The sequence below is a fragment of the Pleurodeles waltl genome, chromosome 1_1 (assembly GCF_031143425.1).
Source record: "Pleurodeles waltl isolate 20211129_DDA chromosome 1_1, aPleWal1.hap1.20221129, whole genome shotgun sequence".
NCBI classification, from domain to species: domain Eukaryota; kingdom Metazoa; phylum Chordata; class Amphibia; order Caudata; family Salamandridae; genus Pleurodeles; species Pleurodeles waltl.
In genome coordinates this window covers 127,360,658-127,370,027 of record NC_090436.1, presented here as the reverse complement: position 1 = coordinate 127,370,027, position 9,370 = coordinate 127,360,658, and the positions used below count along the sequence as shown (strand labels likewise).

The window sequence follows — 9,370 nt, the reverse complement described above, 5'->3', positions numbered from 1 at the left end:
ACCGCGGCGGTAAAGCCGCGGTCGGACCGGCACCACTGGCGGGGTCCCGCCAGTGTACCGCGGCCCCATTGAATCCTCCGCGGCGGCGCAGCTTGCTGCACCGCCGCGGGGATTCTGACCCCCCCTACCGCCATCCAGATCCCGGCGGTCGGACCGCCGAGATCCGGATGGCGGTAGGGGGGGTCGCGGGGCCCCTGGGGGCCCCTGCAGTGCCCATGCCACTGGCATGGGCATTGCAGGGGCCCCCGTAAGAGGGCCCCTACATGTATTTCACTGTCTGCTGCGCAGACAGTGAAATACGCGACGGGTGCAACTGCACCCGTCGCACAGCTTCCACTCCGCCGGCTCGATTCCGAGCCGGCTTCATCGTGGAAGCCTCTTTCCCGCTGGGCTGGCTGGCGGTCTGAACGAGACCGCCCGCCAGCCCAGCGGGAAAGTCAGAATTACCGCCGCGGTCTTTCGACCGCGGAACGGTAACCTGACGGCGGGACTTTGGCGGGCGGCCTCCGCCGCCCGCCAAGGTCAGAATGAGGGCCTAAGAGTCTTAAATCTTTAGAAAACAGCGAGAACACTATTACTACACAAAAGTACCTGGGTTGTGTCAAAATATTGCCGCACGGGCGAGTGTGCATCGGAAAAGGCCAGCAATGCGTTGATTTCTCAATCGCAAGCCAGAGAGTGCGTCGTTCCTCTTCCGGTTGGTGTGCATTGCTTCTTCTCTCCTGCAAGAGAGCGTTGCATCGATCTGGATGGGCACCTCGGGTTTCGCCAGGCTCTGCGTTGATTTTCCGCATCCAGCAATGTTGCATCAAAATCCGGTCACACAGTGTCAAGAAACCACATTGCGTAGGGGCTTGCGTTGTTAACAGCAGCCACTGTGGGTGTTGTAAGTCGTTTCTCGAGCTGCTTTGCATCGTTTTCCCAGCCACAATGCAGGTGGAGCATAGATTTTAGCCGTGAGGTCAGCAGCACGCCGTTTATCAGCTGCGCGGCTGGTGGTGGGTCGCAGGTTTCCCTGCACAGCGGTCCTTGCGTGGATTTCTATCCTTTTCCACCAGCTGCACCTTTCAAGGGCCCAGAGACAGGTTAGGGCACCACTTGGCAGGCAGGACTCTCAGCAGAAAGTCCAAGTGCTGGCGGTCTTTGTTGTCCCTGAGATTTCAACAACAGGAGGCAAGCTCAGCTCAAGCCCTTGGAGATTCTTCACCAGTGGGAAGCCACACAAAAGTCAGTCTTTATCCTCTCTCAGGCAGAAGCAGCTACTGGAGGCCAACCCAGCAAAGCACAGTCACTGGCAAAGGGGCATTACTCCTCCTCCAGCTTCTCCAGCTCTTCTCCTTGGCAGAGGTTCCTTTTGGTTCCAGAATGTTGGAAAATGGGTTATTGGTAAGGGCAGGTAGCTACCCACACTTAGCAATAGGCCACTAACCTCCACTTAGGTCCAGTTAGGTCTCAGTAAATTAAACCCAGCTCAACCCTTGGTAGCTTGGCATTGAGCGTCAAGGCTTAACTTAGGAGACAGAGTGTAAAGCATTCAAATATCACAAAACAGTAATTAAATAAAACACAGGAAACAGTTTAAAAATCCACAACCAATTTATAAAAATAGATTATATTTTTATCGTTAAAATGACACCAAAACGAATAAAATCGGATAAGGGGAACCGGAGATATTAATTTTTAAAGAATTATTATTTTTTTAGCGCCTAGAAACAAAAAGCGCCAATTGGGTCATCTGGTTGAACCTCGACCGGGGCAAAGTCAAAGTTTCCGGCCGACCGCGATGGAGCCCTGCTCGGCTACAGGCTGCGGGAGGCCTCGGTTAAAAGTTTACCTTCACACTTAGGGCCTGATTCTAACTTTGGAGGACGGTGTTAAACCGTCCCAAAAGTGGCGGATATACCACCTACCGTATTACGAGTTCCATAGGATATAATGGACTCGTAATACGGTAGGTGGTATATCCGCCACTTTTGGGACGGTTTAACACCGTCCTCCAAAGTTAGAATCAGGCCCTTTGGCCCTCATTCTGACCTTGGCGGGCGGCGGAGGCCGCCCGCCAAAGTCCCGCCGTCAGGTTACCGTTCCGCGGTCGAAAGACCGCGGCGGTAATTCTGACTTTCCCGCTGGGCTGGCGGGCGGTCGCCTTCAGACCGCCAGCCAGCCCAGCGGGAAAGAGGCTTCCACGATGAAGCCGGCTCGGAATCGAGCCGGCGGAGTGGAAGCTGTGCGACGGGTGCAGTTGCACCCGTCGCGTATTTCACTGTCTGCGCAGCAGACAGTGAAATACATGTAGGGGCCCTCTTACGGGGGGCCCTGCAATGCCCATGCCAGTGGCATGGGCACTGCAGGGGCCCCCAGGGGCCCCGCGACCCCCCCTACCGCCATCCGGATCTCGGCGGTCCGACCGCCGGGATCTGGATGGCGGTAGTGGGGGTCGGAATCCCCGCGGCGGTGCAGCAAGCTGCGCCGCCGCGGAGGATTCAATGGGGCCGCGGTACACTGGCGAGACCCCGCCAGTGGTGCCGGTCCGACCGCGGCTTTACCGCCGCGGTCGGAATCCCCATTGGAGCACCGCCGGCCTGTCGGCGGTGCTCCCGCGGTCCTCCGCCCTGGCGGTCAAAGACCGCCAGGGTCAGAATGAGGGCCTAAGTCTTTTTTTCGAAGATTTTCTTCAGCAGGACGAACCTGCCAGTCCAATCCGACCTCCTGGAGCCCTTCTCCGGATACGCAATGCTGGAATCCTCGGTGGAGATTTTTACCTTCGGACTTAGTCGTTTTTTCGAGGTGAAAATCCTTCGACCGGGGTAAACCTGGATCTTGATCCGACGTCCATGGAGCCCTTCTCGGATACGATGGCTGGGAGGTCCCGGTCAACTTTTTACCTTCGGACTTAGGTGGTCATTCTGACCCTGGCGGTCTTTGACCGACAGGGCGGAGGACCGCGGGAGCACCGCCGACAGGCCGGCGGTGCTCCAATGGGGATTCCGACCGCGGCGGTAAAGCCGCGGTCGGACCGGCACCACTGGCGGGGTCCCGCCAGTGTACCGCGGCCCCATTGAATCCTCCGCGGCGGCGCAGCTTGCTGCACCGCCGCGGGGATTCCGACCCCCCCTACCGCCATCCAGATCCCGGCGGTCGGACCGCCGAGATCCGGATGGCGGTAGGGGGGGTCGCGGGGCCCCTGGGGGCCCCTGCAGTGCCCATGCCACTGGCATGGGCATTGCAGGGGCCCCCGTAAGAGGGCCCCTACATGTATTTCACTGTCTGCTGCGCAGACAGTGAAATACGCGACGGGTGCAACTGCACCCGTCGCACAGCTTCCACTCCGCCGGCTCGATTCCGAGCCGGCTTCATCGTGGAAGCCTCTTTCCCGCTGGGCTGGCTGGCGGTCTGAAGGCGACCGCCCGCCAGCCCAGCGGGAAAGTCAGAATTACCGCCGCGGTCTTTCGACCGCGGAACGGTAACCTGACGGCGGGACTTTGGCGGTCGGCCTCCGCCGCCCGCCAAGGTCAGAATGAGGGCCTTAGTCTCTTTTTCAGAGATTTTTCTTTACCGGGACGAACCAGCAAATCAGGCCGGGTCGCGGTTGAGGCAAGCCGGCTAGAGTTGCCGCGGCGGGTCGGTCCCTCTATGAAGCTTTTTTACAAAAGTTCTCCAAACTTCTGGGGCTTCTCCCAGATGTCCTTTTAAGGTTCTTTTGGGGTCCACAGCTCACCCCAAGGGTCCAGAAGTTCTGAGATGGTCCTTGGGGGGTGCGGACTACAACTCCCAGAATGCACCTGGCGCAAACTCCTTTTTGGCCACTGGACAGTGGTCAGCTGGTCGCTTTCTTCAGGAGTTGGTGCAGGGGACTCTGGATAGCAATTTGTCACCTGTAGCAAACAGGGAGTCCCTCCTTGAACCAGTTGAAGCCAGGTAAAGTCCTTCTTGTGGTGAAGGCCATGTGTGCAGCTGGTGCAGTCCTTCTGAGTGCAGGTTTCAGGTGCAGGCCAGGGGTCCAGCAGGGCAGTTCTTCTTCTCCTTTGGTTCTTCCTTGTTGGAATCTGATGGGGATCTGAGGTGTGGGTGCAGGTCTGCCAGTTTTATCTTTGCTCCTGGGTGAAAAGCAGGGGGGTCCTGGTTCTCCAATCAGGTGCAGGGTCGTTCCCCCTGTGATGACCACTTCCTTGGAAGTGTGGCAAAAATAAATCCCAGGAGGCAACATTCTCTAAAAATCCATCATGGCTGAATCTGATTTTTGGAGGTTACATCTGGCTGGGCCCACCCACTGGTGTGGCTAAAAATCATAAACACACCCCTCTCCTGCCCTCTCTTAATATAATCAAGGGGGCACCTAGTTGTCTGGGGTTGCAGGATGTGGGGGTGTTGCTGGTTGCTCCAAATGTCCTTCTCTGCCTTTGAAGACCAGTTTGGCAGCCCTCCCCCTTCCTGCCTCTCCATCTGCTGAGGGGAGATTCCCTCCCACAGGCACATTCCTTTGTGTGAAGCCAGGCCACTTCACACCTCATCAAGGCAGCTTGGTCAAGCTGCTCAAGGCTGGCCAATCAGAGCACAGCAGCAAAAACAATGCAGGGCTGAAATTGGCAACTTTTCAGATAAAGTTTAAAACTCTTTACCTGAACAAGTTATATTAAATCCCACAACTGGAAGTTGTGGGATTTATTACAACAATTAATTTGATACCAAACTCTTGGTATGCATCATTTAAGGAGACTTTAAGAATTAAAATAAAGTCTCCCCATTCTAGCCTATGAAGGCCATTTACTACAATGAGGGAAAAACGAATGTGGCTGTTTTTACCTCACCAGGGCTTATAAAACTATTTTTATAAAGTCCCTGCTTATAGTTACATGGCACCCTGCCCTAGGGGCACATAGGGCACATCTTAGGGGTGACTTATATGTAAAAATAAGGCAGTTTGAAACTTTGGAACTACTTTTAATTCCAAAGTCGAATTTGCATATAACTTTAATTTAAAAGCAGCCAGCAAGGCAGGCCTGCCTTTAAAATGACACTGGGCACCTCAGCATTGCACCTATGGGTGCACTACCTATGCTGTGGTCCCTAAACCTACATGCTCTACCATATACTAGGGACTTATAGGTAGGTTAACTTAGCCAATTATAATTAGCCTAATTTGCATATCCATTTTACACAGAGCACTGACCCTGGGACTGGTAAGCAGTACCCAGGGCACAGCCAAGAGTCAGTAACCACCAGTACCTGTCCAAAAAGTGTGGGGGTGACCAGGGCAAAAAGGAGGACTTTCCTACACAGAAGTAATCTGATTTTCATGGGTTTTGGGTGCTCTTCTCATTCCCCTTTCTGCCTTTGAAGTAGGCCCACTTCAAAGAGAAGTCTCTGTTGTTTTCAATATCCTACCTTGCCCAGGCCAGGCCCCAGACACACACCAGGGGGTTGGAGACTGCATTGTGTGAAGGCAGGCACAGCCCTTTCAGGTGTATGGGACCACTCCTCCTCTCAGCCCAGATGGCCCATTAGGATAAGCAGGCTACATCCCAGCTCCCTCTTTGTCACTGTCTAGAGGAGAGGTGCAAACAGCCCAACTGTCAAACTGACCCAGACAGGGAATCCACAAACAATCAGAGTCACAGAATGGTTTAAGCAAGAACATGCTTTTTTCTAAAAGTGGCATTTTCAAACACACAATCTAAAAACCAACTTCACTAAAAGATGTATTTCACTGTCAGGACATGTAAAACACATAAGCACTTGTCCCGCCTTTAACATACACTGCACCCTCGGGGCTACCTAGGGCCTAGCTTAGGGGTGCCTTACATGTATTAAAAGGGAAGGTTTAGGCCTGGCAAGCGGGTACACTTGCCAAGTCGAATTGGAAGTTTAAAACTGCAGACACAGACACTGCAGTGGGAGGTCTGATCCATGTTTACAGGGCTTCTAATGTGGGTGGCACAACCAGTGCTGCAGGCCTACTAGTAGCATTTGATTAACAGGGCCTGGGCACTTCTAGTGCACTTTACTAGGGACTTACTAGTAAATTAAATATGCCAATTATGGATAAGCCAATGTATACATAAAATGTATAAAGGGAACACTTACACTTTAGCACTGGTCAGCAGTGGTAAAGTGTCCATAGCAAACAAAAAAGCAAAAACAGAGTCTGGGACACAGAAGCAACTTGGGAAGTAGAGGCAAAAAGTTAGGGGAGACCATGCCACTAATGCCAAGTCTTACGTAGAGTAGAGCAAGAAAGCTGACAGGTGGGCTGGCCAGGTGGAAAGCAGGCCCAGAAGTAGAGTTGGAGGCTTCTGAGCCTACAGAACAGCCACTAAGCCCTACTCTGGGGCTAGGCAGTGCTTTAGTTGGCCAAAGCCAGGGAAAATGCCTGCCGGGGAGCAGGGTCTCTCACCCTGAGCCCCTCATGCCTTCCCGAACACTCCCAAACGCGAAAGAACCATCGCCGGGCAGATCCCTTGCTAGGCCCAGGCCTGGGTGCCTCAGCCAGAGTCTTGGCCCTGGAAGGCAAGGGTGAGGGCTACAGGCTGGCAGCCAGTCCACAGGCCCCGGGGCTTAGCTGAGACGGACAGACCTGTCACCTAGCCGGGGCCTACTTTCCTCTCTCTAGATAGGCCCCCTGAGTGGGAGGCGGCAGCTATCCCAGCACTCCCCAGGCTCCTGAGTTTGCATGCCGCTTCCCCTTGCCCAGCCCCATTTCCAGCCTGCTGCAGCACCCAGAAGGAAGCTCAAGAGACAGCTAAGGGTGCTCCAGAGTGTTTTTTCTTTTTTCTTTCTCGATACCAGAGATCAGGGGAAAGCGCGAATGCAGTCCCCCACTACCAGAAATTATGCAGTCGAGTATCCTGCATTTGGGGACATCGCAGGGGTCAGCACATCCGAAGTGCAATGGATGAGCCTTACCCTGGGAGAACTACCTTTGTGATCATGGTGTCTCCCCTGCCAGGTAAGTTTGAGCTGGAAGGGGAAAGGGCAAGGGGGGCCCTCTTGGCATCTCCCTGCAGAGCGAGGGTGGCATCCACAGAGGCAAGACCTGAGGCGGGGCAGAGCATGGGGGCGCAAAGTGACCAGCCAAGGCTCGCAGACCCTTTGGGCAAAGCCGTTGCCTACCCAAAGCTGCTTCCCACAAGCCTTCCTGGATCTCAGAGGCGGGTTGGTGAGCGTTGTCTGTTGGCCCACTCTCAGGGATGGCAGGCTTTTCTTGTTCTGTGCTTTGTGGCTCCAGGGCCTGGGTGGAGTCCTGGTCAGGTTGGCTTCCTCCTGCCTGGGGCCTTTCCTCCTCCCAGTTTCCTTGGTTTTTCTGGGAGCTGGGACTGTCAAGTGTGGCAAAAAAATATTGAGATGTCCAATCAATATCCTCCAATTGGCAGAGTAAGTGCTTTGTGTCAAAAATGTAAGATGCTAAATTTTGTACCAGTGTTTGGAGGTATACATCAATGAATTCCGAGATGTTCAGAGGGAGAGCCTATGCCCAAGAAAATGGGCCGCCCTGGTGGAATTAGACGTTTTTTGTGTTCTTTAGGTAAGATATAAATGCATGGTGCACATGGAGTCATGTTAAGCATATATTTAAATTCTAGATCCGTGAAGTTGCCGATATCTCGCCAATGTGTCAATTTCTCACTGATGATGTTAGTGATAGAGCTAAGAGGGTTGCTGCTGAGCTTAGCATATGCTTGGCAATCAGCGAGTTGTCTATTGGTCTCATTGATGTAGTCACTGCGGTTCATGACAACCACATTACCTCCCTTTTCAGCCTCTTGAATAACTATGTTAGTATCATTGCTTAGTTCATTTAGGGCTCTGAACACTCTGCTATCAGATTGGTTGCTCTGTTTTTGCTTCTAGGATTGTGTTCATCCTCCAGTCGACAGAAGTCATTTGTAACCACGGTATAAATGACATCAATTGAGTTGTTGAATTGAGGAAGAGCAGGTGTGAAGGCAGATTTCAGTCTAAGGCCCCTTTCTAGGCCTAGGTTAGGAGTGATGTAAAGATGTGTTGGTAGTTCCTCCATGGATGGTGGATTTGCCTGCTCTAGGGACATCAGTAAGTAGATGTCCTGAATGTCTCAGATGGTTCTATTACTAGCGGGTACAGAGGGTGTACGTGGAATAGTGTGTGTTGGTTGCTCTTCAAAGAGTTTTTTGAGTTTCAAGCGTCTAACAAATTTGAATAAATCAATGTGTATTTGGGCAAAATAGGAGGATGAAGTAGGACAGAAACCTAGCCACATGCGTAGAACCTTTATTTGTTCATCTGTAAGCTGCCGATCAGACAAGTTGATCATCTGCAGATCATCATTTTCATTGTTTGGTACATTACAAAAAGGTATTCCAAGCTGTCATTAGTTTCTCTGATTTCAGGTCACTGATCTTGTTGCCATCCTTTCCCTTAAGTTTGCTGCTCCCCCACTTCCTGCCTTGTCTTGTCTTTTGGCGTTTCCCCCTGGTTTGTTGTAGTTATGCCTTTGTCCGTGTCTGAACCATGCTCTTACTCCTCTAAAAAAGATGCAGGTGTGCCACCTGTTGTTGCGTCACGTGTACCTGTGGTGCTGTCTAGTGCTCCGCTGCCCCCACTGGAAATACTGGAAATATCAGTCACACTAGCTGAGGTAGTGTTGAAAAGCCCTCCCCTGCCATCTGTGAATGATCTAGTCCTTTGATATCGTCATATTTGCAGGCAAAGGTGAAAACCTTGCCGTTGCAATAGTCACCCTTGTCCCTTTTCAGTTTCTTGAGTTTCTTTTCTTTCATATATAACTGATGTGCAACAAGAACATCTTTCAAAATTTTGTAGTTCTTCTCAGTAGCCTCTGGTAGGTTTAGGGCCATATTTCTTGTTCTAATTTAGATACGTCTAATAGTAATGTTTCTTTTCTTCTCTCAGCATGTTTAATCAAAATATTGATCATGCCAAATGATGATGAGAGAATCAATTCCTCCCATTCCCCTAGGAGGTCGCTGTCAAGGTCATCAAAGGATGGGAAAATGATAACCCTTAAACAACGGGGAATCTGTTGAAGCTCTAGGTATCTTTTTTAATGTGGTGGCATCCCACCACTTGGAAAGTTCTTGTTTCCGAAGTCACTCCAATCTCACGAATTTCTGCTTAAGCCCTTCCTGTACAGGTTTAGTCTCTCGAACCACCGTCGTTTTCATGGAGAAGAGTTCTGCTGCTAGCTTATCCCTATCATCCTCAAATGAAGCCATGTAACTTAGTAACAATTTGTAGCACAAAATTCACAGTATTAACACAGTATGCAAACAATAGAAGGGCACCTCCCCACAAACGATCTACAATGAAAGATATGGGTAGTGGTGGTATAAAGGGGTGTACTTCCCAAGTAGTGTGCAAGTATAGTCAATGA

At 51.8% G+C, this 9,370-nt stretch overlaps 1 non-coding gene across 1 annotated transcript; it reads right to left on the bottom strand.

The window, feature by feature from the left end:
* Positions 1–6,790: 6,790 nt before the first annotated feature.
* LOC138291808 (U1 spliceosomal RNA) lies at positions 6,791–6,954 on the bottom strand. The gene has a single exon (XR_011202570.1). It is a non-coding gene; the product is annotated as a U1 spliceosomal RNA (small nuclear RNA).
* Positions 6,955–9,370: the final 2,416 nt, after the last annotated feature.